The sequence below is a fragment of the Delphinapterus leucas genome, chromosome 10 (genome assembly GCF_059928025.1).
Source record: "Delphinapterus leucas isolate spDelLeu-1000000601 "Yukka" chromosome 10, BTC_Dleu_Yukka2, whole genome shotgun sequence".
Taxonomy (NCBI): Eukaryota; Metazoa; Chordata; class Mammalia; order Artiodactyla; family Monodontidae; genus Delphinapterus; species Delphinapterus leucas.
The window spans coordinates 39059821-39087664 of record NC_143138.1 but is presented as its reverse complement, the minus strand read 5'-3'; the positions used below and the strand labels follow the sequence as shown (position 1 = coordinate 39087664).

At 39.9% G+C, this 27844-nt stretch overlaps 1 protein-coding gene and 1 pseudogene across 1 annotated transcript in view; one reads left to right on the top strand and one right to left on the bottom strand.

Moving 5' to 3' along the window:
* LOC111178729 (uncharacterized) overlaps positions 1-27844 on the top strand; it is a 176143-nt gene that overhangs the window by 87406 nt on the left and 60893 nt on the right. The gene's annotated exons all lie outside the window — the stretch shown is intronic.
* Positions 17825-18502, bottom strand: LOC111178728 (sigma intracellular receptor 2 pseudogene; annotated as a pseudogene).

Here is a 27844-nt window from a genome sequence, read left to right as displayed (position 1 = left end):
GCCACGTGGCTGGGGTGGGGTGGGGGATGGGTATCTGCTGCTGTGATAAGAGCTGAAAGTGACCAAAATTAACCTCAATTCACCATTAATGTCTTCTCCTGTAAGTTGCTAGCCTTCAGCAGACTCCAGAGTTCCGGAATATTTACATCAGATCCCGTGAGTGCAGTTGTTGTGTAAGTGGGGAGACCTGTTCCTGGTGATTCCTACTTTCCATTTTCCCAGAGTCCTCTGAGCTTTTTAGGGTTTTAGGGTTTTAACTTTCCCCTAGTGCCATCACCTTCTCTTCTACTCTGTGTTAGCTTTGAAAACTAGACTTCACTCACAGTGGAAACCAGCGGTGTAGTAGCCACTGAAGAAGAGGTCTAGAACTTCAAAGCCTCATTCTCAGAGGATTATCATTATTTGACCTGTCTAGTGGTGCCCTGAAAGACACCACCTGTAAAGCTGACTGTGTTTGACCTGGCTTCTTTCACTCAATACATAAGGCCTTTTCCTGGTATGGGTAGGGGTGGAGGTGTTTGTTAAAAACAATGATAGGCAATGCTTACCTTTGTGGCTGTGTTGAGACAGTGGATAGCATTTGGAACACATGATAGACAATCTAGAAATCTTAAAAGGAAAAGTGGGAAATGAGATGTCCATAGGGGCCTTAAAAAGTGCTGACATATTTCTAGGAATCTAGAAGGCCACATGCATGTGTTGGGTTGTGAGTAGGCCCAGAGCTATATGCATGCTAAGGAAAAGGCCTGAGAAGATGCTAAGCTCTCACCTCTCTTTGACCTTGAGGCTCCTTGCAAGGAGGGAGTAAAGGCTAAGGCAGAACTGTCAGCTTCCAGGCTGATTGTTGAATGCATACCCCAACATACGCACAGAGCCCTTTGGCAAAGACTTGGAGTCTTATTGATTCCAGGCAATTAAGGAAATCTCTGTGCAATCATTAGCTGACAACTAAGCTAACTAAGAAGAGACTTCAGTGGCCACATACAACAAAGAATACAGACTTTACATAATTACTTTGGAAATGTCACTAAACAGACAAACTACAAAAAATACAATTATAACAAGCTGCTGGGGAGGAAGAGAATCTGATTTGCAGGGTTACCATATTATATTATTTTAAATGTTCATTTTTCAACAAAAAATTGAGACATGAAAAGGAACACAAAAATGTGGCCTATGCACAGAAAAATGTAATCAATAAAAACCATTTCTAACGAAGTCTAGATGTGGAACCAACTAGAAAAATACTTTATTATTATTATTTTTTTGGCTGCCCCACATGGCTTGTGGGATGTTAGCTCCCCGACCAGGGATTGAACCCAGGCCTTCGGCAGTGAGAGCATGGAGTCCTAACCGCTGGACCACAGGGGAATTTCCTAGAAAAATACTTTAAATCAACTATTTTAAGTATGTTTAAAGAACTAAAGAAAATAATTTCTAAAAAGTTAAGTGAAGGGTGGGTGAAATGAATGAAGGGAATCAAAAGATACAAACATCCAGTTATAAAATAAACAAGTCATGGGGATATAATGTACAGCATGGTCACTATAATTGATGCTGTATTGCATATTTGAAAATTGCTAAGAGTAGATCTTAGAAGTTCTAATCACAAGAAAAATTGTAACTATGGGAATCTTGCATGATACCACTACACCAACAGCACTAATTGTAACTATGTATGGTGACAGATGTTAACTAGACTTCTTGTGGTGATCGTTTTGCAATATATACAAATATTGAATCATGTTGTATACCTGAAACTAGTATAATGTTATATGTTGATTATGCCTCAATTTAAAAAAAGACATAAGCTTAAAAAAATTAGAAATAAAGAACTAAGTGAAAATATGAGAGCAATATCTCACTAAATAGGGAATATCAACAAAGATACAAATTAAAATGAAGAACCAAATAGAAACTCTGAAGTTAAAAAGTGCAATAATTGAAATGAAAAATTCACTAGAGGGGCTCAACAAAATATTTGAGCAGGCAAAAGAACCAGAAAATTTGGAGATAGTTCAACTGAGATTATCAGTATAAGGAACAGAAAGAGGAAAGAATGAAGAAAAATGAACAAAGCCTCAGAGATCCATAGTACAGTTCAGGGAGACAAAGGAGGGTCAGCCTGTCCAACTGTTTCTCAAGTACCTTTAATTCAAAATGTCAATATGCCAAAGTGGGATGTTTTGGAGTGGCATATTCTGCTGCCCTTCAGTTATATTAATTTGAGTCTGAAAAAAAAAGTTGAATGAAAAAAGTGAGTTGCAAAAGTATCATTTTCAATCAGGTTCTAAAGTGTAAGTAAAGAAAATGCTTCTAACTTAAGCAGAAAAACGATTCATTGGGAGGATAATGGTAGTTCGCAGAATCAGCAGGAGAGCTGAAGGACTGAGATCCAGGACCAAATTGTGTGGCTACAGCCGAGCCCCAGGCCCTTTGGTCAGCACTGCCATTGCTGTCGGGGGCTGTGGTCTGATTGCAGACCCTTGTGTGGTCACAGGCCTGTCCCAAGCTGGGAGGGCAGCCCGCTGGCCTTTTAGCTCTCATGGTGAAGGGACTCTTCCTCCTCCTGGGAAGGGGCCTCAGACACTGAGCAGCCAAAATAGTGACAGATGGCCACATAGCTATCATTTATGTGAAACTTACAAACACCCAAAGCAATAGCCTAGGTTGTTTGTAGATAAGTACACAGTGAAAGCAAAATCATTCACCGGAATGACATGCACTAACTCCAGGATAATAGGTACCTCTGAGGAGGGACGGTCAGGGAAAAGATGTGGAACTTCAGTTGTATTTGAAACATTTCCCTCCCTTCCTTCCTTCGCTGTTCAGCTTGCGGGATCTTAGTTCCCTGACCAGGGATGGAACCTGTGCCCCTTGCTGTGGAAGCAAGGAGTCCTAACTACTGGACAGCCAGGGAATTCCCCTGAAACATTTTATTTCTTAAAAATGAAAAAAATGTCACCACCTGTTTATGCTTAGTGATGAGTACATGGGTATCATTACTTTCTACACTTACGTGTATCTTACAAACATTTCCTAATTAAAAAATCACTTCGGTAAATCAGCAGTATCTGTCAGGCCACTCAGGTCTCTACAGACGTCTCCTTATATAACTTGAAATGCAAATTGATCCAGCACCCACAAGAGGAGATGGAAAGCTTTGCTTGCTAGCACCTACCTATCTTGTGAGAGTTTTCCAGCACTTGTATGGAGTCTCTGTCTCCATCAGCTGAAAGTTGGCAGGGCACTCAGCTGAAACTGCAAGACTGAGTAATGCTTGGCTTGATGCTGTTTATTGGGAAGGAGTGATTCATTTCATTATCAAAATCCTAAGCCCTTTAATATGCCTCCCAAGAATTTATCTGGTTTGGAAGATCAAGACAAAAACTGAAGGGAGAACAAGAATTTCAGAAAAGTTGGAACGATTTTATAAAACAAACAAAAAGAACCAAACCAAAATCTTTTTGTTCAGACTGTGGCCAGTAGGGGTGAATTAGTGGATCTGTTTCTACATATTTAAAAAAAAATTGAGATATAGTTGATTTATAACATTGTGTAAGTTTAAGGTGTACAGCATGTTGATTGGAAATATTTACATATTGCATTAGAATTACCACTAGCACTGGCTAGCACCTCTATTGGCACATAATTATTTTTTGTGGTGAGGACATTTAAGATCTAGGCCCTTAGCAACCTTGAAGTTTATAATACAGTGTTGTTGACTGTAAACAATATGCTGTGCATTAGATTTCCAGAACTTACTTCTCTTCTAGTTGCAAATCTGTATCCTTTAACAACATCTCCCCATTTCCCCCACCTCACAGCCCCTGGTAATTGCCACTCTGTTTCTATGTGTTTGTCTTTTTTAGATTCCGTGTGTGAGTTGTATCATAGAATATTTGTTTTCCTCTGTCTGATTTATCTCACTTAGTATAATGCCCTCAAGGTCCATCCATGTCATAAATGGCAGGATATCTTTCTCTCTCATGGCTGAATAATATTCCATTGTATATATACATCACATCTTCTTTATTCATTCATCAGTGGACACTTAGGTTGTTTCCATGTCTTGACTATTGTGAATAATGCTGCATCCATATATATGTTTTAATAACAGGAAATCAGTTTCTCCTTGTTCCTCTTCCCTCCAAGTAAATGTTTAGCAAATATTTAAAGACTATGGATTTGAACTCTAATTGGAAAAGGTACATGCACCCCAGTGTTCATAGCAGCACTGTTTACTATATACAAGACATGGAAGCAACCTAAGTGTCCATAAGTGGGTGGATAAAGAAGATGTGGTATATATACACAATGGAATATTACTCAGCCATAAGAAAGCATGAGATATTGCCATTTGTAGCAATATGGATGGACCTAGAAAATATCATACTAAGTGAAGTAAATCAGAGAAAGACAAATATGATATCACTTATATGTGGAATCTAAAAAACAATACAAATGAATCTATTTACAAAACAGAAATAGACTCACAGACATAGAAAACAAACTTATGGTTACCAAAGGGGAAAAGAGGGGGAGGGATAAATTAGGAGTATGGGATGAACAAACCACTGTATATTAAATAGATAAGCAACAAGGATTTACTCTGTAACATAAGGAATAATATTCAATATCTTGTACTAACCTGTAATGGGAAATAAAAAGAAAATATAACTTGAATCACTTTGCTGTATACTTGAAACTAACACAATGTTGTAAATCAACTATACTTCAAAAAAAAAAAAAAGACTGTGAGTTTGAAATGACACCAGAGTGTTAGCCTGCCAGGGTACTGCCTGTCTTAGTTTGGTCCTGAGCATAGTTTCTACACTATAATGTGAGCTAAATAAATGTAAGCTATTATTACTCAACAGCAAAAAAACCCCAAATAACCAGAATAAAAAATACGGAAAGGACTTGAATAGACATTTCTCCAGTGATGATATACAAAAGGCGAACGAGCATATGAAAAGATGCTCAACATCACTAAACATTAGGGAAATGCAAGTCAAAACCACAATGAAATATCACCTCATAACCATAAGGATGGCTGCTAATCAAAAAAAAAAACAGAGAATAGCAAGTGTTGGTGAGGATGTAAAGCAGTGGTCCCCAACCTTTTTGGCACCAGGGACCGGTTTTGTGGAAGACAGTTTTTCCATGGATGGGGGAGAGGGGTGGTTTCGGGATGATTCAAGCGCATTGCATTTACTATGCACTTTATTTCTATTATTATTACATTATAATATATAATGAAATAATTATACAACTCACCATAATGCAGAATCCGTAGGAGCCCTGAGCTTGTTTACTTGCAACTGGATGGTCCCATCTAGGAGTGATGGGCAACAGTGACACCCGACGTGTGTTGCTTAGGTCCAGTCTACTCCGTAATCTCGTTTTCGTCGCTGTCACTGCAGAAAACCCTGCTTCACAAAGACAGGATGTTGGAAATGGAAGCAGGCTTTTCAGTGCTTCTGTGGCAATCTCAGGATATTCCACCTTGACTTTAATCCAGAACATAAGGAGATTTGAAGTTGTCTCAAACATACTTTTAAGGCCACCGTCATTTGAGATCTCAAGCAGTTGATCGTCTTCTAGCACGGACAAAGTTGATTCAGCTGGCTTATTCACAAATGGGTCACGGATCCATTCCTCCCCAATTCGGGAGTCTTTTGTGGTTGGGAAGTAATGCTCAAGCTCTTTTGAAAGCTGAGATAGGTGATCGTGCACCAGCTGGAAGAAAGAAGGCCCTGGCTCAGTCTCTTTCAAAATCTCTGCTAATGTTTGAAACATGTCAAAAATCCCAATGTTCACTCATCGCCCCCATAATTCCAGTTTGATTTTGAAGGCACCACATTATCTGCCGACTTGAACACAGTTGTTGTTCTCCCCTGAAGTGACAGATTGAACTCACTGAGCAGGTTGAATATGTCACACAAGTAAGCAAGTTTTGCGACCTATTCTGTGTCACTGAAATGTGCTGCCAGTGGTGACTATTTTTCTAAAAGAAATCTCTGGATGGGACTCCCTGGTGGTCCAGTGGGTAAGACTCCACTCTTCCAGTACAGGGGGTCTGTGTTCGATCCCTAGTTGGGGAACTAGATCCCTCATGCATGCCGCAACTAAGAAGCCCACATGCCACAACTAAGACCCGGCGCAGTCTAAATATATAAGATCTTTAAAAAAAATAAAAGAAATCTCTGGAGTGGCTCTCGTAACTCAGAAACTCTGGCCAGTGATCTCCCTTTAGAAAGCCATCTCACTTCTGTGTATAAGAGAAGACGTGTGTGCTCTGCACCCATCTCCTCACAGAGCTGCGTGAACAGATGTGAGTTAAGGGCATGTACTTTGATGTGGTTGATGATTTTAATCACATCCTGTAAAACGTTGTTAAGTTCAGGTGACATTTTTCGGCTAGCCAGCATTTCTCTATGGATGACACGGTGCGTAGACTCACATTCAGAAGCGACCTCTTTGACTGGAGTGGTGAAACCAGAAAGCCATCCAGTCATGGCAGCCGCTCTGTCCATGCATATAACGACACAAAATGACCAATTCAGTTTTCCTGATATGTAATCATTCAAAGACTTGAATAATTCTGCAGCTGTGGTGTTGGTTGGCAACAAAAGTGCACATAACATATCCTCATGCACGTCCTCCTGAAAAATATATCACACGGAAACAAGCATTGTTGCCTTGTTGTCAACATCGGTAGACTCGTCAACCTGAATCACGTACCACAGTGACCCATTAATCCTCTCTAACAATTGTGCCTCAGTATCCTCTGCTATTTCATCAATTCTTCTAGTTACGGTGCTAGCCGAAAGAGGAACACATGCCATCTTTCGGACTGCAGCCTCTCCTAAAAGTTCACAACAAATGTCCATAGCTGCAGGCGGGATCAACCCTTCACCAATAGTAAAGGGCTTCTTAGCTTTAGCAATGCAGTTAGCCACTAAGAATGATGCTCTCAGTGCAGACACATTTGATGAAGTGGTGGCCTTCAATAATTGCTTCTGTTCTTTGTGTTCATGTTTTTTTTCTTTTGAAAAACTCCAAAGGCTTGTCTTTTAATTCAGGGTGCTTAGTCTCCATGTGGCAAAGCAGTTTTGAAGGTTTCATGGCTTCGTTGAATAGCCGGTCACCACATATTATACAAAGCAGGCTTGGAGAATGTGATTCACCTGTTGCAATGAACCCATAATTTGAATAGGACTCTTGGTATTTTCTTTTAAATGAAGCTTTCTTTTTGTTGGCAGTCTTAGAGTCTTCTGCTGTCTCATCATTGGGTCCTTCCAATGATGGAAGGACCAGTCTACTGGACTTGAATAGACATTTCTCCAGTGATGAGAATGCGCAAAGATGCTCTCCAGCGACATTTGTTTTTTACTCATTTTGGCTAGGGTTAGCTTGTGGACTTACCAAAACTGTGACTGAGACAAGTGTGCAGTGCGGGAAAAAGGTGCGGACAGAAGTGGTAAATAAAATAATGGGTGGGCCACACGCAGACTAAAATAAGTGTCGGATTCTGACTTAAAGTCTGCCACCAGATGCAGCTTAATTGTCCCTTGCCACTCCCTGATAGGGTTTTGATATGAGTCTGCAAGCAGTTGATTTATTATGGTCTCTGTGCAGTCAAACCTCTCTGCTAATGATAGTCTGTATTTGCAGCCGCTCCCCAGCACGAGCATCACCGCCTCAGCTCCACCTCAGATCATCATTAGATTCTCATAAGGAGCAGGCAACCTCGATCCCTCGCATGCGCAGTTCACAGTAGGGTTCACGCTCTTATGAGAATCTACTGCCGCCGCTGATCTGACAGGAGGCGGAGCTCAGGTAGTAACGCGAGTGATGGGGAGCGGCTGTAAATACAGATGAAGCTTCACTCGCTCGCCGGCCACTCACCTCCTACTCTGCGGTCTGGTTCCTAACAGGCCACGGACCAGTAGCGGTCCGTGGCCTGAGGGTTGGGGACCCCTGATGTAGAGAAATTGGAACTCTTGTTCACTGTTGGTGGGAATGTGAAATTGTCCAGCCTCCACGGAAAACACTGTGGTGGTTCTTCAAAAATTAGAATCATCCTGTGATCCAGCAACCTCACTTCTGGGTCTATGTCCAAAGGAACTGAAAGAAGGATCTCAAAGAGATATTTGTACCCTTATGTTCACAGCAGTATTACTCACAACAGCCAAAAGGTGGAAGCAACCCAAGTGTCCATCGGTGGTTGAATGGATAAACAAAATATGGTATATACATACAAAGGAATATTATTCAGCCTTAAAAAGGAAGGAAATTCCGACATAATGCTACAACATGGATGAACCTTGAGGACATTTTTCTAAGTGAAATAAACCAATCACAAAGAGACAAATACTGCATGATCCTACTTATATGAGGGAATCTACAGTAGTCAAATTTATAGAAATAGGAAGTAGAATGGTGGTTGCCAGGGGCTGGGGAGGAGGGGAGAATGGGGAATTGGGTTGGTGGGTATAGAGTTGCAGTTTTGCACAATGAAGAAGTTCTGGAGATTGGTTGCACAACAGTGGAAAAATGCTTAACACTGTTGAACTATACATTTAAAAATGATTAAGATGATAAGTTTTATGGGTTTTTTTAACCACAATTAAAATGTGAAAAGTTAAATAAATATTAGCTGTTTTACATGTGAGGAAACTGAAGTCTCAAGAGGGAAGAGGTGACTTGACCAAAATCACTTCCTTTCAACACAGAGCTGGACCTGATCCCACGCTCTTGCCACTTGGCCTCGGGGCTCCTCAGATTTCGAAGCCCTGACGAGGACCTTCTGGGGGAGCATCATTTTGGAGTCAGGAGGGTGAAATCGCAGCACAGAGGTGTGTAGCACTGTCCACAGGAAATCTGGTCCCGGCCATCATACAGCCAACTTGGATCGTCCCACAAAACTTTGTTCTTGAGGCCCAGATTCACAGCCTGAAGGTGGCACTTGGTTTATTTGCTGTCATGTTTGATAACAACTGAAGAGTGCATGCTTCACTGTAAAGTCTTATTACCATCTGCCCCTGTTAATAAGCCACAGCTGGGCTCAGAGGAAGCTTAGACACCCTTCCAGAAACTGTGCTGAGGAGAGAGGGGAGAGGGATTCAACAGCCCCCTCCAACAGAGCAGTGCTGTCTGCAGCGAGGCCAGGTCAGCAGCAAGGGGGTGGGTCTCCCCTCAATATTGGGAACTGACGCCCCTCTAAGAGGGGTAGTTCTTTGTTCTCCCCTTTTATGTTGTTTTTTTAAATATTTTATATTGGAATGTAGTTGATTAACAGTGTTGTATTAGTTTCAGGTGTACAGCAAAGTGATTCAGTTATACATGTACATGTGTCTATTCTTTTCCAAATTCTTTTCCCATTTAGGTTATTACAGAATATTGAGCAGAGTTCCTTGTGCTATACAGTAGGTCCTTATTAGTTATGTATTTTAAATATAGCAGTGTGTACATCTCAATCCCAAACTCCCAGTCTATCCTTCACCCCGACCCTTCCCCCCGGTAACCGTAAGTTCATTCTCTAAGTCTGTGACTCTGTTTCTGCTTTGTAAATAAGTTCATTTATATCACCTTTTTATATTCTGCATGTAAGTGTATCATATGACATTTGTCTTTCTCTGTCTGACTTACTTCACTTAGTATGATCATCTCCAGGTCCACCCATGTTGCTGCAAATGGCATTATTTCATTCTTTTTAATGGCTGAGTAATATTCCATTGTGTATGTGTACCACATCTTTTTTATCCATTCCTCTGTCAATGGACATTTAGGTTGCTTCTATGTCTTGACTATTGTAAACAGCGTTGCAATGAACATTGGAGTGCACGTATCCTTTCGAACCATGTTTTTCTCTGGATATATGCTCAGGAGTGGGACTGCTGGATCATATGGTAGCTCTATTTTTAGTTTCTTAAGGAACCTCCATACTGTTGTCCATAGTGGCTGTACCAATTTACATTCATAAGGGCAGGGGGTAGTTCTAATTAAGCATCAAACTTGTTTCTTTGAAACTCAATACTTTCTAAGTAGCTATGCAGTAAACGAGGTTAGGCATGGTGTATCCGTCCAGTTGCTTTGTTAACTAAAGGGAACTTCTGGGGATTTTGTAGCTGCAGTCTAGTGGGTGAATCACTGAAAAACAGCCCCCCGACTCCCCAGACTTCTGCCTGGAGCTCCTTTAAAGAGGGAGGTACTGCTCCAAGGAGGAAGTTAAGATTCTGCCACCAGGAGAAACTTACCCAGACTGGGCCCAGGGCAGGGTCTGCATCAGGGCAGGAACCTACATCAGATGGTGTTGCAGAAGGGCCATGTGCATGTAGTGGGTCTGGACGTTGGCTGTGGGGTGGGCCCTGGCTGGGACACTGTACGAGCAGGATACTGAGGAGGCAGAATTAGGTTTCCTGCTCTGTTCTCCAGGTTTTGTAGGTCTGAATAGCAGGCGACAGATGCTCTGCCGTGGTCCAACCATCTCCTTGCTTCCTTTCCTACTTGTCTGTGAGCTGCTCGAGCACAAGGGCCCTGTCCCTCTCTCAGGATCCCCTGCATATAGAACAGTGGTACCCAGATGGGCCATAAGTGTTTGGGGGCTTGCTGGTTGCTGACTAGGAGGGTGGTCCTAGAAGTACTTCTAAGGAAAACTTTCCACTTCACATTTCTTTTTTTTAATTTTTTATTTTTTTTTTGGCTGTGTTGGGTCGTCGTGGCTGCGTGCGGGCTTTCTCTAGTTGCGGCGAGCAGGGGCTACTCTTCGTTGTGGTGCGTGGGCTTCTCATTGTAGTGGCTTCTCTTGTTTTGGAGCACAGGCTCTAGGCATACGGGCTTCAATAGTAGCAGCACATGGGCTCAGTAGCTGCGGCATGCAGGCCCTAGAGTGCACGGGCTTCAGTAGTAGTGGCATGTGGGTTCAGTAGTTGCGGCATGCGGGCTCTAGGGTATGCGGGCTTCAGTAGTTGTGGTGCACGGGCTCAGTAGTTATGGCGCATGGGCTTAGTTGCTCCACGGCACACGGGATCTTGCCGGACCAGGGATCAAACCTGTGTCCCCTGCATTGGCAGGAGGATTCTTAACCACTGTGCCACCAGGGAAGTCCCACATTTCTTTTATTGTGTTAGAATACTCGTAAAATTTACCATCTTACCCATTTTAACATGTAAAGTTTAATGGTCTTAAATACATTCACATTGCTGTGCAGCCATCACTACCATCCATCCCCATAAATCTTTTCGTCTTGCGGATCTGAAACTTTATGCCCATTAACCAACATCTGCCCATTCTCTGCTCGTCCCAACCCCTGGTAACCACCATACAATTTGTATCTTTATGATTTTGACTACTCTAGATATGTCACATAAGTGGAATCAAACAGTATTTGTCCTTTTGTGACTGGCTTAGTTCATTTAGCATAATGTCCTCAAGGTTCAACCACGTAGTCATATGTGTCAGAATTTCTTTCCTTTTTAAGGCTGAATAATATTCTATTATATGGGGAATTCTCTGGTGGTCCAGTGGTTAGGACTCTGCACTTGCACTGCTGGGGGCCCAGGTTCAATCCCTAGTTTGGGAACTAAGATCCCGCCAGCTGCGTAGCACAGCCAAAAAAAAAAATTCCTTTATATGCATATACTGTGTTTTGCCTGTCCTTTCATTTAGTGATGGACACTTGGGTGACTTCCATGTTTTAGCTATTGTGAGTAATGCTGCTGTGAACATGGGTGTAAAAATATCTCCTAAAAACCTGCTTTCAGTTCTTTTGGGTATATATGCAGTAGTGGGATTGCTAGATCATATGGTAATCCTACTTTTAATTTTTTGAGGCACTGCCACACGGTTTTCCACAGTGGCTGTAGCTTTTACATTCCCACCAGTAGTGCACAAGGTTTCCAATTTCTCCATGTCCTTTCTGACACTTGTTTTCTGTTTATTTGATAGTAGCCATCACAGTGGATGTAAGGTGATATCTCATTGTAGTTTTGATTTACATTTAATTCTGATTAGCGATGTTGAGCATATTTTCATGTGTTTCTTGGCCATTTGTGTATCATCTATGTAGAAATGTTTATTCAAGTCCTTTGTCCATTTTTGAATCAATTATTTTCTTGCTGTTGAGTTTAGGAGTTCTCCATATATTGTGGATATTAATTCCTTATCAGATATATGATTTACAAATACTTTCTCCCATTCTGTGGGTTGCCTTTTTACTCTGTGGATAGTGTCTTTTTCTCAATTTTTCTTGAAATTTTACTTCAAGAAATAAAATTATTTCTTTTATTGAAATAAATACTTTTTATTGAAAATATAATTGACAGTTTTATTGAAATGTAATCGACATACAGTTTTATTGAAATATAATCGACATAGAGCACTATGTAAGTTTAAAGTGTACAGCACTGACTGTCACATCTTGTGAAATGATTACCATAATAAGTTTAATGTCCATCATCCATACAGATTTAAAGAAAAGGAAAAAATGGTTTTTCCTTGTGATGGTCTACTCTTTTAAAAATTTCCACACATACTATAAAGCAGTGTTAACTGTAGTCATCAAGTTGTACATTACATCCCCAGTACTGATTTATCTTATAACTGGGAGTTTGTACCTCTTGACCACTTTCATCCAATTCCCCCACACCCAACCTCTGGTAACCACAAATCTGATCTTTTCTCTATGAGGTTTTTTTTTTTTTAAAGATTCCACATATAAGTGAGATTATACAGTATTTGTTTTTCCCTGACTGACTTATTTCACTTAGCATAATGCCCTCAAGGTCCATCCATGTTGTTGCAGATCTCAAGATTTGCTTCCTTTTTTTTTTTTTTTTTTTTTTTGTGCAGTACGCGGGCCTCTCACTGTTGTGGCCTCTCCCGTTGCGGAGCACAGGCTCCGGATGCGCAGGCTCAGCGGCCATGGCTCACGGGCCCAGCCGCTCCGCGGCATGTGGGATCTTCCCAGACCGGGGCATGAACCCGTGTCCCCTGCATCGGCAGGTGGACTCTCAACCACTGCACCACCAGGGAAGCCCAAGATTTCCTTCCTTTTTATGGCTGAATAATATTCCACTGTGTATATACCACTACTTCTTTATCCATTCATCTGTTGATGGACACTTAGGTTGTATACATGTCTTGGCTATTGTAAATAATGCTGCAGTGAACATGGGGGTGCAGATATCTCTGTGACATAGTATTTCATTTCCTTTGGATATATTCCCAGAAATAGTATAGCTGAATCATATAGTATTTCTATTTTTAATTTTTTGGGCAACCCCCATATTTTTTTCCATAATGGCTGTACCAATTTATCATGCCACCGGCAGTGCACAAGGGTTCCCTTTTCTCCATATCCTTGCCAGCATTTGTTGTCTTTTTGATGATAGCCATTCTACCAGGTATAAAGTGGTATCTTGTTGTTTTGATTTGCATTTCCCTGATGGTTAGTGATGTTGAGTACCTTTTCCTATACCTGTTGGCCATTTTTATATCTTCTCTGGAAAAATGTTAATTCATGTCCTTTGTCCATTTTTTAATTGGATTATAATGACCTTGAACAACACGGGTTTGAACTATAAATGTCCACTTACGCGTGGGTTTTTGTCAATGGTAAATACAGTGCTGCATAGTCTGTGGTTGGTTGAATCCTTGGATGTGGAAGTGAGGAGAAGGAGGGCCAACTATAAAGTTAAACTCGGATTTTTGACTGCTCGGAGAGTTGAGGCCCCTAACACCCATGTTGCTCAAGGGTCAACTGTATTTGTTTTATTTTGGTTTTGCTATTGAGTTGTGTGAGTTATTTGTATATTTCAGATTTAGTCCCTTATCAGATATATGAATTGCAGATATTTTTTTCCGATTCTGTAGTGTCATTTTATTTTGTTGATCATTTCTTTTGTTGTGCAGAAGCCTTTCAGTTTGTAGTTTCACTTGTTTGTTTTGATGTATTTCACTTGCTTTAGGTGTCACATCCAAACAATCATTGCCAAGACCTATGTCAAGGAGGTTTCTCCTATTTTCTTCTAAGAGTTTTATGGTTTTCAGTCTTACAATTTAAATCTTTTTTTTAAGTTTTAAATTCCTTTTCTTTTTTTAATTGAAGTATAGTTGATATACAATATTCTGTTAATTTCTGCTATACAGCAAAGTGATTCAGTTACACATATATATACATTCCTTTTATTTTTTAAAATTAATTTTTAAAAATATTTAATTAATTATTATTTTAGCTGTATCAAGTCTTAGTTGCGGCACGCGGGATCTCTGTTGAGACATGTGGGATCTTTTTCATTGTGGTGCGTGGGCTCTTCATTGCACTGCTCGGGCTTCTTTCTAGTTGTAGCATGTGGGTTTTCTCTCTAGTTGTGACGTGTGGGCTTAGTTGCCCCACAGCATGTGGGATCTTAGTTCCCCAACCAGGGATCGAACCCTCGTCCCCTGCATTGGAAGGTGAATTCTTTACCACTGGACCACAGGGGAAGTCCCTACATTCTTTTTAATATTCATTTCCATTATGATTTATCACAGGATATTAAATATAGTCCCCTGTGCAATACAGTAGGACCTTGTTGTTTATCCATTTTATGTATAATAGTTTGCATCTGCTAACCCCAAACTCCCACTCCATCCCTCCCTTACCCCCTTTCCCCTTGGCAAGTACAGGTCTGTTCTCTATGTCTGTGAGTCTGTTTCTGTTTCCTAGATAGGTTCATTTGTGTCATATTTTAGATTCCGCATATGAGTGATATTATATGGTATTTGTCTTTCTCTTTCTGACTTACTTCACTTAGTATGATAATCTCTAGTTACATTCATGTTGCTGCAAATGGCATTATTTCATTCTTCTTTTATGGCTGAGTAGTATTCCATTGTTCATAGGTACCTCATCTTCTTTATCCATCCCTCTGTCAATGGACATTTAGGTTATTTCCATGTCTTGGCTATCGTGAATAGTGCTGCTGTGAACATAGGGGTGTATGTATCTTTTTGAATTATAGTTTTGTCCAGATATATGCCCAGGAGTGGGATTGCTGGATCATATGGCAACTCTATTTTTATTTCTTTTTGAGGAACCTCCATCCTGTTCTCCATAATGGCTGCACCAACTTACATTCCCACCAAGAGGGTACAAGGGTTCCCTTTTCTCCGCACCCTTTCCAGCATTTGTCATTTGGTCTTAAAATTTTAAGTCTCTAATCCATTTTGAGTTAATTTTTGTGAGTGGTATGAGATAGGGGTCTACTTTTATTCTTTTACATGTGAATGTTCAATTTTCCCACCATTGTTGTATTGAAGAGACTGTCTTCTCCACTGAGTATTCTTGGCTCCCTTAATAAATCCTAGTTGACTGTGTATGAATGGGTTTATTTTCTAATAAATAGGCTCTCAATTCTATTCCATTGGTATATGTGGCTGTTTTTATGCCAGCACCAAACTGTTTTGATGACTATAGCTTTATAATATAGCTTGAAATCAGGAATGATGCCTCCTGCTTTGTTCTTCTTGGTCAGGATTGTTTTGGCTCTTTGGGGTCTTTTGTGGTTCCATATAAAATTTAGAATTATTATTTCTACTTCTGTTAAAAAATGCCATTGGAATCTTGATAGAGATTGCACTGAACAGTTGGCTTGGGTAGTATGGATGTTTTAACAGTATTAATTCTTCCAACCCAGAGGCATGGCATGCCTTTCCATTTATTTGTGTCTTCTTTAGTTTCTTTTATCAACGTCTTATAGTTTTCAGCATAGAGATTTTTCATTTCCTTGCTTAAATTTATTCCCAAGTATTTATTGTTTTTGATGCTATTGTAAATGGGATTATTTTCTTGATTTCTTTTTCAGCTAATTCGTTGTTAGGATACTGAAACACCACTGGTTTTTATTTATTTATTTTTGGCTGTGTTGGGTCTTTGTTGCGGTGAGTGGGCTTTCTCTAGTTGCAGCGAGCAGGGGCTACTCTTCGCTGTGGTGTGCAGGCTTTGCACTGCGGTGGCTTCTCTTATTGTGGAACATGGGCTCTAGGAGTGCAGGCTTCAGTAGTTGTGGCACGTGGGTTCAGTAGTTGTGGCTCGCAGGCTCTAGAGCACAGTCTCAGTAGTTGTAGCACATAGGCTTAGCTGCTTTGAGGCATGTGGAATCTTCCCGGACCAGCTCGAACCCCTGTCCCCTGCACTGACAGGTGGATTCTTAACCCCTGCACCACCAGCGAAGTCCCCACCACTGATTTCTTAATGTTAATCTTGTGTCCTGCAACTTTACTGACATTATTTCTTAGTTCTAACAGTTTTCTGGTGGAGTCTTCAGTGTTTTCTGTATATAAAATCATATCATCTACAAATAGAGCCAATTTTATTTCTTCCTTTTCTTTTTTAAATAAATTGGGCGTATTTTTAAAAATATTTAAAAAAAATTTTTACTTAATTTATTTTTGGCTGTGTTGGGTCTTCGCTGCTGTGCGTGGGCTTTCTCTAGTTGTGGTGAGCGGGGGCTACTCTTCATTGTGATGCACAGGCTTCTCATTGCGGTGGCTTCTCTTGTTGTGCAGCTCGCAGGCTCTAGAGTGCAGGCTCAGTAGTTGTGGCACACAGGCTTAGTTGCTCTGTGGCATGTGGGATCTTCCTGGAGCAGGGCTTGAACCCATGTCCCCTGCATTGACAGGCAGCTCCTTAACCACTGTGCCACGAGGGAAGCCCCCCCGCTTTTTTTGTTGGTCAGCACCTGCCTTTATTTTGAACAGACACACGAGTCAGACGATACTCCCAACAATCAGGCCATTAGGGCTTGTAAGCGAAACAGGCAAAAATGGGGAACTAATAACCAGAACCAGCGTCTACCATTTTCCATGTGTTCACAAGTCTTTTTTTTTTTTTTGAGTTGGCCTTGAGTATGAATTTAGAGAAAGCTAGCAGAATATCAAATACTAACGTGAAGAGACCCTATATGCACACACTGGACCTGTCATGCCCAGCTCCCCTCACCCGCTACCTTTGACTGAACAAGACAGGAAGGAATTATTAAACTATTAGGTAGGATGAAGTTATCCAGTAGGAGGCACACCTCCAGCTCAGGTCTGAGACACCAGATCTCAGAGTAAAGGAACTTAGGTTAGGTGGTGTGTAAAAGGTAATAGAAGACTAAGGCTTGGAAAGAGGATAAACGAGGAGGCTTTAAAAAATCTCTTCTCCTGGATGACCTGTTTAAGACAGAAACAATACCCCTTCCAATTTGACCCATTTCTGACTGAAAGTCATGCCAAGGTTGAACCTTAAGGAAAACTAAGTTTAAACCTCTTACAGAATAGCTCACCCCCACCTAGGGGTGGGGACAAGAAAACAATTTTTAATGAATATTACAGAGGCATAACTTCAAACTTAAAAATGGCCTGAGACATCCCAGTGATATGCTGTAGAGAATCATGAGTCTAGGGTTAGTCACATGTATACTGTGGGTCACATGACTCATGAACATGCCACGTAGGCCATGTTGCTTGGAAGTTTATCTAGTTTCTGGTCTGGTCCTGCCTTTAGTAATTCTGCAGTGGCACTTGGGCACACAGTAAGGCCTTTGGCACCATTTCCCTATAACCTAGCCCACACCCCTCTGCTCATCCTCAGGTGATTGGTCTGTTTGTGCCAGTACCCTTGGAAGGTGAGGGTTTGATGGGCCTCCTGCCAGTGTCTTGATCGTGTGTGTTGCTGCTGGTGTGTTTCAAATACTACTGAAAATATGGGTTCTGAGCATTTTCCTGGTACTGGGTCCAACAGGAAACTGCCCCATGGTCACGTCTCCACTGGACCTGGGTTTATTTTTCCTCATTTTTTCTTTCTTTTATCCTCAGACTTGTGGTAGGGGTTCCACAACAAGAAAAGAGGAAGTATGAGAGGGATGAGAAAGTAGGGGGTGTAGACAGATATAAGGAATAGTCGTTCGTGGAAAGTCTTAGGTCCTTGTCCTCTGAAACAACTGGCTTTGGAGAAATCCTCGAGTAGAAATGTGGAGAGGGTTAGAATCAGAGTTGTCATGGTGTGAACTGAGTAGATGATTGCAGGGGTGTGGATCCACCTGCAGCCTTCTTTGAAGAAGGCATATGTTGCAATGGGAAAGAAGAGCAGCTGAAACACAAGCTCTCAAAACAGGAAGGATTTAAACCACACCGACGGGTTCTGTAGCAGGGGTCTTTGAACTCCTCAGTCTACCACAGCCGCAGGTTTCTCAGTTCCACGGGGATCTCAGAGATCACGCGGCAGCACTGCCTGCAGGTCCACGAGCAGGGTGAAGGGGATGTAGGAGAGGAATTAGAGACCCAGCAGCCACTCCAGGCCACGCCAGGCACCTAGAGGCCCCATCATCCATCAGTTGGGCAGAGCGGGAGCAGAGACTCTTTTTTTTTTTTTTATAGTTTCCAACCTCTTTCTTTCTTCCTTCCTTCCTTTCTTCCTATTCATTCATTCTGCTGTGCTGGGCCTTAGTTGCAGCACGCGGGATCTTTATTGCCGCACACAGGATCTTTAGTTGCACATGCAGGATCTTTTAGTTGCGGCATGTGGGATCTTTTAGTTGTGGCATGCGAAGTCTTAGTTGCGGCATGTGGGATCTAGTTCCCTGACCAGGGATCGAACCCAGGCCCCCGGCATTGAGAGTGTGGAGTTTTAGCCACTGGGCCACCAGGGAAGTCCCCCTTTTTGATTCTGATGCCTTTTACTTATTTTTCTTGCCTAATTGCTCTGGATGGGACTTTCAATACTGTGTTGAGTAGGAGTGCTGAGGGTGGGCACCATTGTCTTGTTTGACAATGAGTTTGGGAATGTTCCCAGTTCTTTGATTTTTTAGAAGAGTTTGAGAAGAATTGATGTTAATTTTTCTTTAAATGTTTGATAGAATTCACCGGTGAAGCCATCTGGTCCTGGGCCTTTCTTCATTGGGAGATTTTTACTCACTGATTCAATCTCCTTGCTAGTAATTGATCTCCAATTTCTTCCTGATTCAGTCTTGGTAGCTTGTGTGTTTCTAGAAATTTATCCATTTATTCTAGGTTGTCCAGTCTGCTGGCATATAATAGTTCACTGTGGTCTCTTATTTCTATAGAATTGGTAGTAATCTCCCCACTTTAATTTCTGATTTTACTAACTTGAGTCTTCTCTCTTTTTTAGTCTATCTAGCTAAAGTTTTGCAAATTTCTTGATATTTTCAAAGAACTAACTTATCATAACATTGATTTTCTGTATTACTTTTCTATTCTCCATTTCATCCATATCTACTCATATCTTTATTATTTCCTTTCTTCTGCTACTTTTGGGTTTAGTTTGGTTTTTTTCTAGTTACTTAAATTATAAAGTTAGGTTGTTGATTTGAGATCTTTCTTGGTTTTTAGTGTAAGTGTTTATAGCTAAAAAATTTCCCCTTAGGGAATTCCCTTGTGGTCCAGTGGTTAGGACTCAGCGCTTTCACTGCTGAGGGCCTGGTTCAATCCCTGGTTGGGGAACTAAGATCCCACAAGCTGTGTGGCATGACCAAAAAAAAAAAAATAATTCCCCTTAGTACCACTTTTGCTGTGTCTCATAAGTTTTGGTATGCTGTGTTTTATTTTCATTTATCTTTAGTTTTTTTTAAAATATCGCTTGTGATTTATTTTTTGACTCCTGTTTTTTAAAGTATATTAATTTCCACAATTTTGTGTACTTTCCAGTTTTCTTTGTACTTGATTTCTAACTTCATCTTATTGTGGTCAGAGAAGATACTTTGTAAGACATTTATCTTTTCAAAATCTATTGAGACTTAATTTGTGGCCAAACATATGCTTTCTCTTGGAAAATGCCCCAGGTGTACTTGAGAAGTATGTATATCATGTTATTGTTGGGTTGTGTTCTGTATATGTCTGTTAGGTCTAGTCCTCTGTTTCCTTAATTATCTTCTGTCTGGTTGTTCTATCCATTCTTGCAAGTGGGGTATTGATGTCTCCAACTGTTATTGTAGAAATGTCTCTTTCTCCCTTCAATTCTGTCCATTTTTGCTTCCTATATTTTAATGGTTGGTCATTAGGTACTTAAACATTGTAATTGTTAAAGTTTCTTGCTGTACTGAAACTTTTATTAATATATAATGTCCTTCTTTGTTTTGTAAGCTTTTCTGATTTAAAGTCTATTATGTCTGATGTTAGTATATCCATTCCTGCCCTATTTTTGTTACAATTTGTATGGAATATTTTTTTTATTCTTTCATTTTCAACATGTTTGTGTTTTTGGATCTCAAGTGAGTTTCTTGTAGGCAGCATATACTTGGATCATGTGTATTCATCCATTCTGCCCATCTCTGTCTTTTGAATGGAGAGTTGAATCCACTTACATTTAAAGTAATTACTGGGCCTCCCTTGTGGCGCAGTGGTTTAGAGTCCGCCTGCCAATGCAGGGGACAGGGGTTCGTGTCCCGGTCTGGTAAGATCCCACATGCCACGGAGCGGCTGGGCCCGTGAGTGATGGCCGCTGAGTCTGCGCGTCTGGATCCTTTGCTCCGCAACAGGAGAGACCACAGCAGTGAGAGGCCCATGTACCGCAATAAATAAATAAATAAAGCAATTACCAATAGGGAGAGACTTCTGTTATTGTGATATTTGTTTTTTTGTTTCCTATATGTCACATAGCTTTTTTGTCCTTCATTTGCTTCATGCCTGTCTTCTTTCGTGTTTAGTTGTTGTTTTTTTAGTGAAACGTTTAAATTTCTTCTTTGTATATTCTATAGCTATTTTTTCCAGTTACCATAGAGAGTACATTTAACATAAAGTTATAGTATTCTAATTTGAATTTATAGCAGGTTCATAACATACAAAAACTGGTCCTTTACAGCTCCATGCCCAACCATTTCACTTGTTGATGTCATAAAATTGCATCTTCATACATTGTGTACCCAATGCATAAGTAATCATTCTTTTAAATGTATGTTTCCTAAATTATGTAGAAAACCAAGATTTGGAGTTACAAACCAAAGTTACAGTAATATACTTTTACATTAATAATTTTTTTCTCAGGTGTATTAGTCTCTTAAATCATGTAGAAAACAAAGTACAGTTACAAATCATTTTTATAATAATACTAGCTTTTATTATTACCCATGTATTTAGCATTATTGAAATATTCATTTCTCCATATGGCTTTGAGGTACTGTCTAGGGTCCTTTCATTTCACCTTGGAGGTCTCCCTTGAGCAGCTCTTAGTGGTCACAAATTTCCTCAGCTTTTGTATATCTAGGAATATCTTAATTTCTCCCTCACTTTTGAAAGACAGTTTTGCTGGATAGAGGACTTTTGGTTGACTTTTTAATTTGAGCACTTTGAATATACCGGCCTTCTGACTTCTTGCCTCCAGTTTTTTTTTTTTCTATGAGTTTATTTGTTTTTTGAAGTATACTTGACCTGCAACACTACAACACAGTGATTTGATATTTCTGTGAATTACAAAATGATAAGTCTGGTTACCATCTATCACCATACAAAGACATTACATTATTATTGACTGTATTCCCCACACTGTACATTTCATCCCCATGACTCATTTATTTTGAAACTGGAAGTTTGTACCTCTTAATTTCTCTCGCCTATTTCACTCATCCCCCACCCTCTCCCCTCTGGCAAGCACCTTTTTGTTTCTGTATCTATGATTCTGTTTCTGTTGTATTATATTTGTTCATCTGTTTTGTTTTCTAGATTCCACATGTAAATGAAACCGTACAATATTTGCCTTTCTCTGTCTGACTTATTTCACTTGGCATAATATCTCTAGGCCCATCCATGTTGTTGTAGATGGCAAGATTTCAGTCTTTTTTATGGCTGATAAAATATTCCATACACACACACAGACCCCACATCTTCTTTATCCAGTCATCCATTGATAGACACTTAGGTTGCTCCATATCTTGGCAGTTGTAAACAATGCTGCAATGAACATAGGGGTGCACATGTATCTTTTTGAATTATTGTTTTTATTTTCTTTGGAAAAATACCCAGAAGTGTAATTGCTGGATTGTATGTTCTACTTTTAATTTTTTGAGGAACCTCCATACTGTTTTCCATAGTGGCTGCACTAATTTACATTCCCGCCAACAGTGCACAAGCGTTCCCTTATCTCCACATCCTCCAGTTTGATTCTGATTATTTTGCATGTAGCTGTCCAGTTTCCCAGCACCATTTATTGAAGAAGCTCTCTTTTCCCCATTGTATATTCTTGATTCTTTTGTCATAGATTAATTGCCCTTGTAAGTGTGGGTTCATCTGGGCTCTCTATTCTGTTCCACTGATCTATGTTTTTGTGCCATTACCATACTGTTTTGATTACTGTAGTAGCTCTTTGTAGTATAGTTTAAAATCAGGGAGCATAATACCTCCAGCTCTGTTATTCTTTCTCAAGATTGTTTAGGCCACTCAGGATCTTTTGTGTTTCCATACAAATTTTAGAATTATTTATTATAGTTCTATGAAAATGCCATTGATATTTTGATAGGGATTGCATTGAATTTGTAGATTGCCTTAAGGAGTATCATCACTTTAACAATATTAATCCTTCCAGTCCATGAGCACAATATATCTTTTCCTTTAAAAAATTTTTTTAAACTTTTTATTTTATATTGGAGTATAGGTGATTAACAGTGTTGTGGTAGTTTCAGGTGTACAGCAAAGTGTTTCAGTTATACATGTATCTATTCTTTTTCAAATTCTTTTCCCATTTAAGTTGTTACATAATATTGAGCAGAGTTCCCTGTGCAATACAGTAGGTACTTGTTGGTTATCCATTTTAAATAAAGCAGTGTGTACATGTCAATCCCAAACTCCCTAACTCTCCCTTCCCCCCATTCTTCCCCCCAGTAACCATAAGCTCCTTCTCTAAGTTTGTGAGTCTGTTTCTGTTTTGTATCATTTCTTTTTAGATTCTGCATATAAGTGATACCATGTGGTATTTGTCTTTCTCTGTCTGACTTACTTCACTCAATATGACAGTCTCTAGGTCCATCATGTTGCTGCAAATGGCATTATTTCATTCTTTTAATGGCTGAGTAACATTCCATTTTATATATGTACCACATCTTCTTTATCCGTTCCTCTGTCAATGGACATTTAGGTTGCTTCCGTGTCTTGGCTATTGTAAACAGTGCTGCAGTGAACATTGGGGTGCATATATCCTTTTGTACCATGTTTTCCTCCAGATATATGCCTAGGAGTGGGATTGCAGGATCATATGGTAGCTCTGTTTTTAGTTTTTTAAGGAACCTCCATACTGTTCTCCATAGTGGCTGTACCAATTTACATTCCCACCAACAGTGTAGGAGGGCTCCCTTCTCTCCACACCCTCTCCAGCATTTATGGTTTATGTATTTTTTGATGATAGCTTTTTTAAAAAATTTATTTATATATGTATTTATATATTTATTTTTGTCTGCGTTGGGTCTTTGTTGCTGCATGCGGGCTTTTCTCTAGTTGGGGCGAGTGGGGGCTACTCTTCGTTGCGGTGCACAGACTTCTCATTGCGGTGGCTTCTCTTGTTGCAGAGCACGGGCTCTAGGTGCGCGGGCTTCAGTAGTTGCAGGATGCAGGCTCAGTAGTTGTGGCTCATGGGCTCTAGAGTGCAGGCTCAGTAGTTGTGGTGCATGGGCCTAGTTTCTCCGTGGCATGTGGGATCTTCCCTTACCAGGGCTAATACCTGTGTCCCCTGCATTGGCAGGCAGATTCTTAACCACTGTACCACCAGGGAAGTCCTGATGATAGCCATTGTGACTGGTGTGAGGTGATATCTCATTGTAGTTTTGATTTGCATTTCTCTAATAATTAGTGATGTTGAACATCTTTTCACGTGTCTCTTGGCCATCTGTATGTCTTCTTTGAAGAAATGTCTATATAGGTCTTCTGTTCATTTTTTGATTGGGTTGTTTGTTTTGATGATATTAAGCCACACGTGCTGTTTGTAAATTTTGGAGACTAATCCCTTGTTGGTCACATCATTTGCAAATATTTTCTCCCATTCTCTTGGTTGCCTTTTCATTTTGTTTGTGGTTTCCTTTGCTGTGCAAAAACTTTTAAGTTTAACTAGGTCCTATTTGTTTATTTTTGTTTTTATTTCCATTACCCTGGGAGACAGATCGAAAAAGATATTGTTGCAATTTATGTCAGAGAGTGTTCTGCCTATGGTTTTCTCTAAGAGTTTTATAGTATCCAGTCTCACATTTAGGTTTTTAATCCACTTTGAGCTTATTTTTGTGTATGGTGTTAAAGAATGTTCTAATTTCATTTTTTTTTTTACAGGTAGCTGTCCAGTTTTCCCAGCACCATTTATTGAAGAGACTGTCTTTCCACCATTGTATAGTATTGACTCCTTTGTTGTAGATTAATTGATCATAGGTGCATGGAGTTATTTCTGGGCTTTCTATCCTGTTCTGTTGATCTATATTTCTGTTTTTGTGTCAGTACCATACTGTTTTGATGACTATAGCTTTGTAGTGTAGTCTGAAGCTAGGGAGCCTGATTCCTCCAGCTTTGTTTTTTGTTCTCAAGATTGCTTTGGCTATTCAGGGTCTTTTGTGTCTCCATACAAATTTTAAGATGTTTTTGTTCTAATTCTGTGAAAAATGCCATTGGTAATTTGATAGGGATTGCATTGAATCTGTAGATTGCCATGGGGTAGTATAGTCATTTCCACAATATTGATTCTTCCAATCCAAGATCATGGTATATCTTTCCATCTGTTTGTGTTGTCTTCAATTTCTTTCACCAGCATCTTATACTTTTCAGAGTATAGGTCTTTTGTCTCCTTAGGTAGGTTTATTCCTTGGTATTTTATTATTTGTAATGCTATGGTAAATGGGATTGTTTCTTGAATTTCTCTTTCTGATCTTCTGTTGTTAGTGTATAGAAATGCAACAGATTTCTGCATATTAATTTTGTAACCTGCAACTTTACCAAGTTCATTGATGAGCTCTAGTAGTTTTCTGGTAGTGTCTTTAGGATTTCCTATGTGTCGTATCATGTCATCTGCAACAGTCAGTTTAACTTCTTCTTTTCCAATTTGAATTCCTTTTATTTCTTTTTCTTCTCTGATTGCCATAGCTAGGACTTCCAAAACTATGTTGAATAAAAGTGGCGAGAGTGGACATCCTTGTCTTGTTCCTGATCTTAGGAGAAATGCTTTCAGCTTTTCACCATTGAGTATGATGTTAGCTGTCGGTTTGTCGTATATGGACTTTATTATGTTGAGGTAGGTTCCCTCTTTGCCCACTTTCTGGAGAGTTTTTATCATAAATGAGTATTGAATTTTGTCAAAAGCTTTTTCTGCATCTATTGAGATGATCATATGGTTTTTATTCTTCAATTTGTTGATGTGGTGTATCACACTGATTGACTTGCGGATATTGGAAAATCCTTGCATCCCTGGGATAAATCCCATTTGATCATGGTGTATGATCCTTTAAATGTATTGTTGAATTTGGCTTGCTAATATATATGTATTTTTATAAATTTTATTTATTTATTTATTTTGGCTGCGTTGGGTCTTCGTTGCTGCGTGTGGGCTTTCTCTAGTTGTGAGCGGGAGCTACTGTTCATTGCAGTGTGCGGGCTTCTCATTGCAGTGGCTTCTCTTGTTGCAGAGCATGGGCTCTAGGCACATGGGCTTCAGTAGCTGTGGCACGTGGGCTCAGTAGTTGTGGCACACGGGCCCTAGAGCACAGGCTTAGTAGTTGTGGCACATGGGCTTAGTTGCTCCGCGGCATGTGGGATCTTCCTGGACCAGCACTCGAACCCACGTCCCCTGCATTGGCAGGCGGATTCTTAACCACTGTGCCACCAGGGAAGCCCTGGTTTGCTAATATTTTATTGAGGATTATTGCATTTATGTTCATCAGGGATATTGGTCTGTAATTTTCTTTCCTTGTGGTGTTTTATCTGGTTTTGGCATCAGGGAAATGTTGGCCTCATAGAATGAGTTCAGAAGCATTCCTTTCTCTGCCACTTTTGCAATAGCTTAAGAAAGATAGGTATTTGTATGCTAACACATGTATATGGAATCTAAAAAAAAAATGTTCTTCAGAACTTAGGGCAGGACAGGAATAAAGACGCAGGCATAGACAATGGACTTGAGGACATGGGGAGGGGGAAGGGTAAGCTGGGATGAAGTGGGAGAGTGGAATGGACATATATACACTACCAAATGTAAAATAGATAGCTAGTGGGAAGCAGCCGCATAGCACAGGGAGATCAGCTCCGTGCTTTGTGTCCACCTAGAGGGGTGGGATAGGGAGGGTGGGAGGGAGATGCAAGAGAGAGGAGATATGGTGATGTAGGTATATGTATAGCTGATTCACTTTGTTATAAAGCAGAAACTAACACAACATTGTAAAGCAATTATACTCCAATAAAGATGTTAAAATATATATGTATAAATAAAACAAATAAATAAATAAAGGAAAGAAAGGTATTAATTCTTCTTCAGATGTTTGATAGTCTTGACCTCTGAAGTTGTCTGGTCCTGGACTTTTGTTCGTTGGGAATTTTTTATTACTGATGCAGTATTTTACTGGTAATTGATCTGTTCATACTTTGTATTTCTTTGTCATTCAGTCTTGGGAGATTGTACGTTTCTAGGAATTTATCCACTTCTATGTTGTCCATCTTACTGGTGTATATTGTTAGTAGTAATTGCTTATGATCCTTTGTATTTCTGTGGTGTCAGTTTTAACTTCTTTTTCATTGCTGATTTTATTTCTTTGGGCCTTCTTTCTTTTTTTCTGCATGAGTCTGGCTAAAAGTTTATCAATTTTGTTTATCTTTTCGAATAACCAGCTCTAAGTTTCATTGATCTTTTCTTTCTCTCTCTCTTTCTTTCCCTTTCTTTCTTTCTTTTTGTTTCTATTTCATTCATTTCTGCTCTGATCTTTATGGTTACTTTCCTTCTACTAACATTGGGATTTTTTTTGTTTTTCTTTTTGTAGTTCCTTTAGGTGTAAAAAAGTTAGGTTGTTTATTTGAGATTTTTCTTGTTTCCTGAACTGGGCTTGTATTGTTATAAACTTCCCTCTTAGCACTGCTTTTGCTGTATCCCATAGATTTTGGATCATTGTGTTTCCATCTTATGTTTTTTTTTTTTGCGGTACGTGGGCCTCTCACTGTTGTGGCCTCTCCCATTGCGGAGCACAGGCTCCAGACCCACAGGCTCTGGATACACAGGCTCAGCGGCCATGGCTCATGGGCCCAGCCGCTCCGTGGCATGAGGGATCCTCCTGGACCAGGGCACGAACCCGTGTCCCCTGAATCGGCAGGCGGACTCTCAACCACTGCGCCACCAGGGAAGCCCCTCCATCTTATGCTTGTGTTCAGATATATTTTGATTTTCTCTTTGATTATTCCAATGACCAATTGGTTGTTTAGTGGCATATTGTTTAGCCTCCACATGTTTGTGTTTTTTTGCAGTTTTTTCTTGTAGTTGACTCCTAGTCTCAGCATTGTGGTCAGAAAAGATGCTTGATATGATTCTAGTCTTTGTAAATGTATTGAGACTTGTTTTATTGGCCTAGCATGTGATCTATCCTAGACAGTATTCCATGTGCACTTGAAAAGAATGTGTATTCTGCTGCTTTTGGATGGAATGTTCTATATATATATATATATACACTCACACACACACACACATATATATATATACTTTACATATATGTAAATTTCATCTGATCTAATGTGTTAAGGCCAGTGTTTTCTTTTTTTTTGTTTTAACATCTTTATTGGAGTATGATTGCTTTACAGTGGTGTGTTAGTTTCTGCTTTATAACAAAGTGAATCAGTTATACATATACATATGTTCCCA